The sequence below is a fragment of the Octodon degus genome, unplaced genomic scaffold (genome assembly GCF_000260255.1).
Source record: "Octodon degus isolate 3935 unplaced genomic scaffold, OctDeg1.0 scaffold00061, whole genome shotgun sequence".
Lineage (NCBI taxonomy): Eukaryota > Metazoa > Chordata > Mammalia > Rodentia > Octodontidae > Octodon > Octodon degus.
This window is the reverse complement of record NW_004524637.1, coordinates 12,143,528-12,153,063: the sequence shown is the minus strand read 5'-3', so window position 1 is coordinate 12,153,063 and position 9,536 is coordinate 12,143,528.

Genomic DNA, 9,536 nt, shown 5'->3' with positions numbered 1-9,536 from the left:
ATATATATATATATATAAGTTAGGATAGATATACAGCTACTTTCTCTTAGTTCAATGAGAAGAAATGTTTGTACTAATAGGGTTTAGACAAGATATCATGTCTACATCTTGTCCTCTGAATAACTACTAAGAAGACAACAATATGCAATGTGTTGATTATTGCAAATGTCCTACGAACTTGTTTTTGAAACTATGTCATTGCTATTTTTCTTTTTTTTTTCTCTCATTGAAATTAAAAAAGAATGTATGTTAGTGTATGCCACTAACCCAGCAAGTGATCAAAATTCAGAACTGAAAGTATGGTTTCTCCTGAAGGTGCACTGCTTTCACACCCTCATAAAGTTAGCAATTGAGCTCTATCTGTATAAACATACAGCAAACGCAGAAGAGCATGTTATTGCTCAAAGTAAACAGAAGGAACCTCTGTTTCATGAATGTTTGTGATGAATTAGTATAGACTGCTGTGTGTCTCCTCATTTCATGAACTCACTGTACTTACTTAATTCAGGAATATCCTGGCCAGTTTTCCCTCTGCTGAGACAAACTTTTTTTTTTTTTTTTTTGTATTTTAGGGAAGGGTGTACAGGGTATTCAGGGTCTCACTACTAGATCAGATTTGTAGTGATTCTCCTGTAATCCAAGTGCTGGGATTACAGCTGCACGCCACCACCCCCAGTCTCAATTGCCATCTCAGCATGCCCTGGAGGCGGGGCCAGCACAGCAGGCCTGGGAATGGAACCCCCGGCCCCTGTGCTTGCTTGCGGGTGCTTTAATCCTCTGAGCTACTTGGCTGGCCCTCAAACTTCCTGATCTACACAACTGAAAGGAGGGAATGGCTTATTACACTTACGGTTCCTGGAGGTGTAGTCCTTAGTTAGCTGACTCTGAGGCACAAACAAGATAGTGGAAGGACATAGGAAAGCAAGCTGCTTGATGAATGCCAGGTGGGAAGCAGAGCACACGTGAAGGAGACTTCCAGTGAGTGGCAGGCCCTCCACAGGGACGCCCTCATGCCACACCTCCAGCTGACCTCAGCTTCTGTCAGCGCAGTCAGACATGAACATCAATAGATTAATCTATGGATGAGTGTGGTGCACCATGATCCAATCAGGAGTCCTAATATCTCAATGGGAGAGAGCTAAGCTCATGTCTTGTGGACTATTCCTCTATTCTATGTAGAAGTCTATTAGGAAGACTGAGGTCAAGTACCGATAATGACCTAAAGAATCCTGCACTCACAGAAGCACCATGGGGTGCGTATGAATACCCAGAAGAAATTTAAATTGTAACAACATCATGACCTATATCTCATGTGAATTTTTCATTGGTTTGCATAATTTAAGATAATTTTGTAACTAGATAAAACTTTAGGGTGTTGCTGTTTAGAAGTTAATATCTATATTTTGAATTAAATCTGCTTCCTTGCCAAACTGTGGGCCCAAAGGGCTATTATTGCTAAAGTTAACTGACTGCTACAGAAGGAAAGATATTGTCAACATGGCAGGAGAGGTGAACTCTGTGAAGTTATGACATATTCTTGCCAAATTCATGAACTATTTTAGTCTTAAGGCATCTGTTACTCTGAAAATGGCCTCTAACATCCCTCATCATTTGTTTTTCTCCTAGTTATTCACTTTCTTTGCAGTTTAGAGCTTTCATCTTCCTGCTATCAGTGCATTTTGTCTCTTGTTGCTGTCTCCTGTGGCCTCACACCACAGTAGCACATTTTTATTTGAAAATTAATAGACAAGGGGCTGGGGTGATGACTTAGGGGAGTAAGTGCTTCCCTGACAAGCACAAGGACCTGAGTTCAATCCCCGGTTCCATAAGAAAGAAAATTAACAGACAGTATTGGGCAGGGTGACAATCTTTAACTCAGAGTGCGATGGTCACTAAGATCAGACGGGTTGTGGGGTGAGGAGGAGGGGATGACAGAGAGGGTGGGAGCTGCTTAGCCCTGTTCACTGAAGCTTACTGTAGATGAATACATACATGGTAGAGGGAGAGAAGAGGAGGATGCCAGATGCCAAATTATTCCTTCAACAGAGGCCACTGCTGGAGCCAGTGAGAGAGCTTAGTGGTCTAAAGCACCTGCTTAGGTAAGTTTAGGCAAGAGCAGGGACCATGGTTTGACTTCCAGCACCACATGCTGTGCCAGCCTCACCCTTAGGGCAGGCTGAGTCGCCCACAAAAAAACACAGAAGCCGCTGTTGCCAGCTGGCAGGATATCAAATAACCTCTCACCAAATACATGCCATGCAAATTGTGGGAAAGAGGACACCTGTTTACAAGGCGTATACTGAGAAAGGGTTAAACCTTTCTGGTGTCATGTTTTAAATGTCCCCCACATGGAGAAACACAACTGGTCCTACTCCAGCAAAGTAATAAAGCAGATGCGTCTCCTCACCTGCAATATGCCAAAACATATGCGGCTCAAGTAACAAGGGCCAAATTTCACCCTAGAAGTCACAAGGTGCAGGTGTCTAGTATTTCAGCCATTGTCAAGACCCGATTGCTACACCCCAAGTCTACAGCCTTTAGCTAGTTTCCTTTGGCAAGCATACCAACTTCATATGGCTGACTCCAGAGATATTCCTATGGACCAGCCAGCAACTATGTGACTTTCTTTCTTTTGCAAACACCTGAGGCTTACAAAATCCATCATCTTACACATTACTTTGCTCATTGAATTTGTCCTATTGAATTTGTTTCATGTTACTACATAAGAAAAAAAATTTGTTGGGTCACAGTCAACTGTATGGACATTCAATAAATTATTAAAATTCACCAGTGATGAATATGTGGATCATTTCCCATCTTGTACTATTATGACAAACAAAGCAATATACAGGATCCTGCTTAGACCCTAAACTCTGTAATCATTTAATGTATTGCTTGAAGCAGTACAGAGGTCAGTGTCATCCCTGAACCCATTTCACACCTATGTAAGCCTTTCCAACTCCAACTGGCTTATATAACGGTAGGCACTTAGTGAACACTAGTTAAGGGTGATGTGGCATATTGATTTTCATTAAAATTTTAAATGACATTACCAGTAATGAGAATATTCATTTTATTTGAGGAGATATTTGACCCTAATTAGTGAGTGCTACATGGCTTTCTTTTGGGTTTTCTAAGGGAAAGACAAGGAGTAAACCGCATTAAGTTTGAGTTTGTGGCTTCAGCTATGACCGATCAGACTCTTGTTTCATCATTATCAGGTGGATTAACACTTAATTCTTCTGTATTAAGCATGATTCAGGAGCCTTGCAAACCACTGAGCTTTAACTATAGTCCACTGAGGCATAAAAGAAGTCCCTGGAAGGACAGTGGGAATCTCTAAATTTGCCTGAAGCACAAGGCTTGGGAAACAGATGAAATGAATAGAACTCAAGGAGAATCAGCAAGCAGAAGAACATCTGAGGGAGAAATTCCCAAACTGTGTCCTGCGTGCCTACACTGTGAACCCACCCACAGAAGCCACCAGGGAGTCTCCCCGCCCCTCAACAGTGTCTTTCAATCTCTCGTCTGAGTCTCACATTAATGGTTGTAGCTTACACACACACACACACACACACACACACACACACACGTGTAACTGGACCGTTTTCATTCAGTAAAGACTAAAGCCTATGTCCAATGCATTCTATTATATCTTCTTCTGTTTCATGTTTTCTTCTATTTCATTTTTTCACAGGGAATAAAAAATAGTAAAACAGAAATGAGAAACAATACAGAATTTCACCAAACACGATAGAAATTCAACAATAGTTGTTATATTGAATATTGTTGTCTTCAAATTAGTTGTTCAGTTACCAAATATAAGCATGCAAAATTGGCCAAAAATGTTCAACAAATTAAAAAGAAGAAAAAAATTAAGCATTAACTGTTCCTTTCAATATGCCAGTAGAAATCAGCAGTACAGTTATCCAAGCTATCCTATGTAAATACACATATATTTTTTTCTTTCCTTTTCTTCTTTCCCTCATTCCAGTTATTCCTTACCTCTGAAGTTTCTTTCCTTTCACAGTACCTATTGTATCTTTCAAATTTTATTTACTCTTTCAGGTTCTTATACTAGCAAGACAATACCATTTTTACACATGCAGGTCTGATTTCACTTATGAACATGATCTATAGTTGCGTCCATTTACCTATAAAAGCCTCCAGTTTATCTTTCTTCTTTTTCATTATTATTATTATTATTATTATTATTTTTAATGTATTTGGTTGTTGCAGCTGTATCTCACCACCCAGCTTGGACTCAGTGATACTCCTGTTTTCAGCCTCCCTGTGCTGGGATTACAGGCATGCACCACCATCCCCAGCCTCTGTGGCCAGCTCAGGGAGCCCTGGGGGCAGGGCTGGTGTGGCGTGTGGTTCTGGGGATGGAACTGCGGTCCCTGTGCTTGGCTAAGCTTGCCTAAGCAGGTGCTTCATTCTGCTGAGGTACCTCCCCAACCCTCTTCTTTTTCATTTTTTACTTTATTTTTTAAATTTTATTTTATTGAGAAACAAATATCAATGAGACAGTTTCAAAACTGATTAATAGGACAGTTTCAATAATTAATACATTGTACATTGTTATCTTCTTAGTGGTTATCCATAGTATAAGATGCAGACAGAATATCCTGTCCAAACACTATTAGTACAAATCTTTCTTCTAGACCTGCCCTGAAGGCATCATGGGGCCACCAAAAAAAAAAAAAAATCCTTCTTTTTCATTTTTAAAATAACTGGTTGCAACTGAATTGATTTCAAGACTTACTAATACCTCAGGACATGTGGTCTGAAAACTGCTCTAGGGAGTCTGATTTGGACTATGGGGTCATTGCAGATAAGCTAAGTGCCAAATTTGTGGAAGACATGAAGTCTAAAGAAAACAAAAGCGTATTCTGGGCTTAGGAGGGGGAAATGATAGAATAGGAAGCATGAGCGTACTTCCTGTATCAGCACAATTAAAGCTGCAAGACCCTAACTTTGTACTACACCCGAAAGCCACGTGTATACATAATCACATAGTACAGGCACAGTACAAATCGTGCCCTTTTCTAATAAGGAGAGGAGGAGGGGGGAGAGAGCAAGGGAAGAAGGGTTGAAGGAAAAAAGGAAGGGCCACATTTTACGTGCTACTTCAGCATGGAATCCAGTAGCTCACACTCAATATAACTGCCCGGAGAAATTCTCATGTATTCTGAGGCAGCACTTGCTATCTGCCGCCCCTCCAGTCTTGCTTCACCAGCTCCTCTCCCCAAGCATTACTGAGGCTGCAGTCTGCTTGTCTGACATGAGCTGTCAACATAAGAAGCCATAAAATTCAAAAGAATCATCTTGTAGGATCCAGCTGCCATCCCACACACTCACCCACAGCCTACACTGAATTCTTGTCACCTTGCATGCCATAAAAAAAAATCTAAACTCGGCACAGAAGTTCTGTGAGGAGGCCCCCAGTATTTCTCACCCTGGGCTCAATTTCGTGATCTGTCTGCGATTAGATGACATTCTCCACAGTCTCTCTCTCTCTCTCTCTCTCTCTCTCTCTCTCTCTCTCTCTCTCTCTCTCTCTCTCGTTCTTATCACGTGGCAACTACTTTCCTTCTGGGAACATTAAGCCTTCCTGCAGGGTTTTAGCTTTGGCATTTCTTCCCTCTGCAGTTCTAAAGTTAGTAGAGAAGTAGAAATATTTCATTTCCTTGATTATGCCTCCACTCTTTCCAATTACTCCCAGGAAATGTCAAAGCTAGAAGAAATATCTCAGAGACTGTGACTGAATTAAAGTGCTGAGGAAGAGTGGCCTGTCTTAATGAATCATCCAGCTCGGCCCTGTTGGTGAGTCTTAGAGCCACAGGAGAGTGTATCCTCTCAGGCTTTCCTCCTTGAGGGCAATCTGATCCACACTGGCTGACCGAGGAGCCACCCTTGACACCCAGGAAAGGCCTCCTGGAGCTTCCAAGCTCCTTAAGCAGACCCCGCATGGCATGCATTCCTTCCTCCTTGTGGTTCCCTCCACTGCAGAGTGAAAACCTTGAGTTAGCTGCTATTTTTAGACTGATGTGTAATAATAGAACAAAAAAGAAGTGACTGCTTGAGCTCTTTTTGTGTGTCAGTCAGGGAGAGTAAATACAGCTTGCTCTGACAGGCACCAAGTTAGAGCTCCGGAACTCTAAGCAGCTCAGGAGTGTGAATTTGCACATTCTTAAAGTCGGTTCTTTCCTGGATGCACTCACTACCCATAAAATGTGAAGCGTGACATGGAATATATTTGGCACCCACAGGTGACAATCCGTCTCTTGTAGGTCTAATTATAGCACAAAGGATTGTCAGCAAAGAGTCCGTGCCTGAGTGCAGTGGATGGTGAGCCTGTGTCACCCCAGAGGCTTTCCCGTCCCTTCCCTGAAGGTTCAACCCCAGACCACAGCAGCACGACCACCGCTGAAGAGGCAGCACACTACAGAATGCAGAGCTGACCAGTCTCACAGTTCAGAAAAGAAGTGTAGGACAGCTGAGAAGTGTGTTTATTTGAAAAAAAGCAAAGAAAATAAGAAAGTCTAAATTGCTTCTCAAGGTTACTATCTGGTTCTTCCATTAAGTTCATGAATATGTTAAGCCTCTTGTTCCCTGATTTGATTTCATTTTGTTTACTGTTCCTTTATGTTGCCATCATAATATTGTTCCACTAAACACTGGTTTTCTTATTCCGCTTTAGCAAATCATGTGAATGAAATAATTCAATATATAGCATTTATAATGAATAATAACTCATAGTAAAGGCTTGTATTTTATTGAAGAGAATGTTGACTTTGACTTCTATTCTATTAGTTGAATGCTCAGTGTTCCAGAACATAGAAGAGGTGTTGTTGGTACCGTATCTTACGGACAACATACCTCTGAAGACTCAAACAAACAAACAAACAAACAAACAAATGGTGGTTGTTCTTGTGAAGAAACAAAGTTTCTGTACTATTCTCTAATTACAACCAACCAATTTCTTCTCTTATCCACCAGAAACTGGAGTTTTCTCCCCTAAATTTAGTAAAGTAGAGGTTATCTGCATTAGAAGACAAATGGACTGTTGAGAGAAGGAGGAAGATTTTGAAAATGAGAATAAGAAAATGTTAACATGGATAAATGTCCTCTTTTCTCCAAAAGACTAAGCACAGGCCATCAAACTCCCATTGGGAGTACTTTTAAACTTCAGACAGAACTCAGGAAAAAATTGTATTTGTAAGAATCCACTAACTGGACAAAATCTATTTAAAAGCACTGTTAGTCACTTAAAAATACACTATAAAATTAGGAAACTACTAGAAGAAAACATAGGAGAAACACTTCAGGGTATTAGGACGGGAAAGAACCTTTAGATTAGATATAAAAAGCACAGGAAACAAAAGAAAAAATAAAAAAAGGGCATCGTGTTGAACTAAAATGCCTCTGAATGAGAAAAGAAACAATCACTACAGTGAAGAAACTACTTAGCTGAAAATAATTATAAATCATACATTTGAGAAAGGGTTAATATCCAGAATATATAAGAAACGCCTCAAAATAGTAAAAAAAAAAAAGGATTAAGATATGAGAAATAGATCTAAATAGACATTTCCTAACAAGAGATAAACAAATAGCCCATAATAAATGTCCATCATGACTAATCACCAGGAAATCATAAACAAGAACCACAACCATATATTACCTCATGCCAGTAGCAAAAATTATTATCAAAGAGACTAAAGAGGAGGGCTGGCCAAATAGCTCAGCGCATTAAAGCACCTGCAAGCAGGCGCAGGGGCTGGGGGTTCAATCCCCGGGCCTATCATGGTGGCCCCACCACTGAGGCATGCTGAGACAACAATTGAGACTGGGCATGTTAGTGCTTGCCTATAATCCCAGCTCTTGGGAGGCTGTAAGCAGGAGAATCACTATGAGTCTGTTACAGCAGTGAGGCCCTGAATACCCTGTAGACCCTTCCCTAAAATACAAAAAAAAAAAAAAAAGACTAAAGAGAAATGAAAGTTTGTATATATGGGAAAAGGAGATTGCTATACATCGCTGGTGGGAATATAAATTTGTACATCTGTTATGGAAAACAGTATGAATGATACTCAAAAAAATTTAAAATATAGAGCTACCGTGTGATTCAGAGGTCTCCCTGCTGGGCACACACCCAGAGGAAATGAAATCAGTGTGTTGGGGAGACATCCATGTCTTTGTGCTCATTGTAGCGCTATTGACAATAGCCAAGAGATGGAAACAACCCAAGTGCCCGTCAGCAAGGGAATGAATAAAGAAAATATTGTGCACGGGCGGAATGGAGTAATACCTGTCCTTTGTGACAAGGCAGATGGAGGCAGAGATCATTATGTTAAGTAAAATAAGCCAAGCACAAAAAGACAAGTACCAAACGTCTTGTAAGTAGAGTTTACAAAGTTGATTGCATGAGGATTGCGAATGGAACAGCACTTACCAGAGGTTAGGGATGGTACAGGGGGAGGAGAGAGGAGAGAGACTGATCAGTGAATACTAAGTTAGAGCTGGAGGGTAGCAAAGGAGTTCTCATGTGAAAGACTACACCACAGAATAAAGTGGATAATGATCATGTTCTTCCTATTTTAAAAAAATCTGTAAGGAAGGATTTTTAATGTTCTCATCATAAAGAGATGATACATATTTGAGAAGACAAATACGTTTAACCTAGTTTAAATATTACACGGTGTATACATGTATGGATATAGCACATGGAGCCCCATTAATACAAACAATAATTTGTGGTTTTATGTATTAATTCAAACAAGAAATAAAAAAGTTGTGGATAGAGGCCCAGGAGATGGCTCAGTGGAATAAGGGCTTCCCTGGCAGGCACAAGGACCTAAGTTTAATAAAAGTAACTTCACTCACATGTCTATAAACTGCTCAGAATATTTTCTTAGTTATACTCTTTTCTGAGTTTATTTTACCAATACACTGCAAATGAAATAATACTACCTTAAAAATACAAAGCAAAAATAAAGTCATGGTCCATTGTCACCACAAATATATTTATACCAATAATAAATAGACTACCATTAATCCTAATAGAGTGCCATATTTAAAGAACAACATCTAATGGCAAATAAGATTGAATTCCAAGGGCCAGCCAAATAGCTCAGTGGATTAAAGCACCTGCAAGCAGGCCCAGGGGCCGGGGGTTCAATCACTGGGCCTGTTGTGCTGGCGCCACCCCTGGGGCACGATGAGATGGCAATTGAGACTGGGTGTGGTGGCACACGACTGTAATCCCAGCTCTTGGGAGGCTGTAAACAGGCAGATCACTACAAGTCTGCTCTACCCTGAACACCCTGTAAACCCTTCCCTAAAATTAAAAAAAAAAAAAAGATTTAAAAAAGATTGAATTTCATGAAATCAATGATGGCTTTACAATAGCACCTTATAATATAATAAATTATATTAGCAAGAAAAATATGGCTCAGCTTAATAAGTTGGTTGGCATGTCATTAAGTTATTTGTCAAAAAGTCCTTGATGTATAAGAACCTAGTAAAAG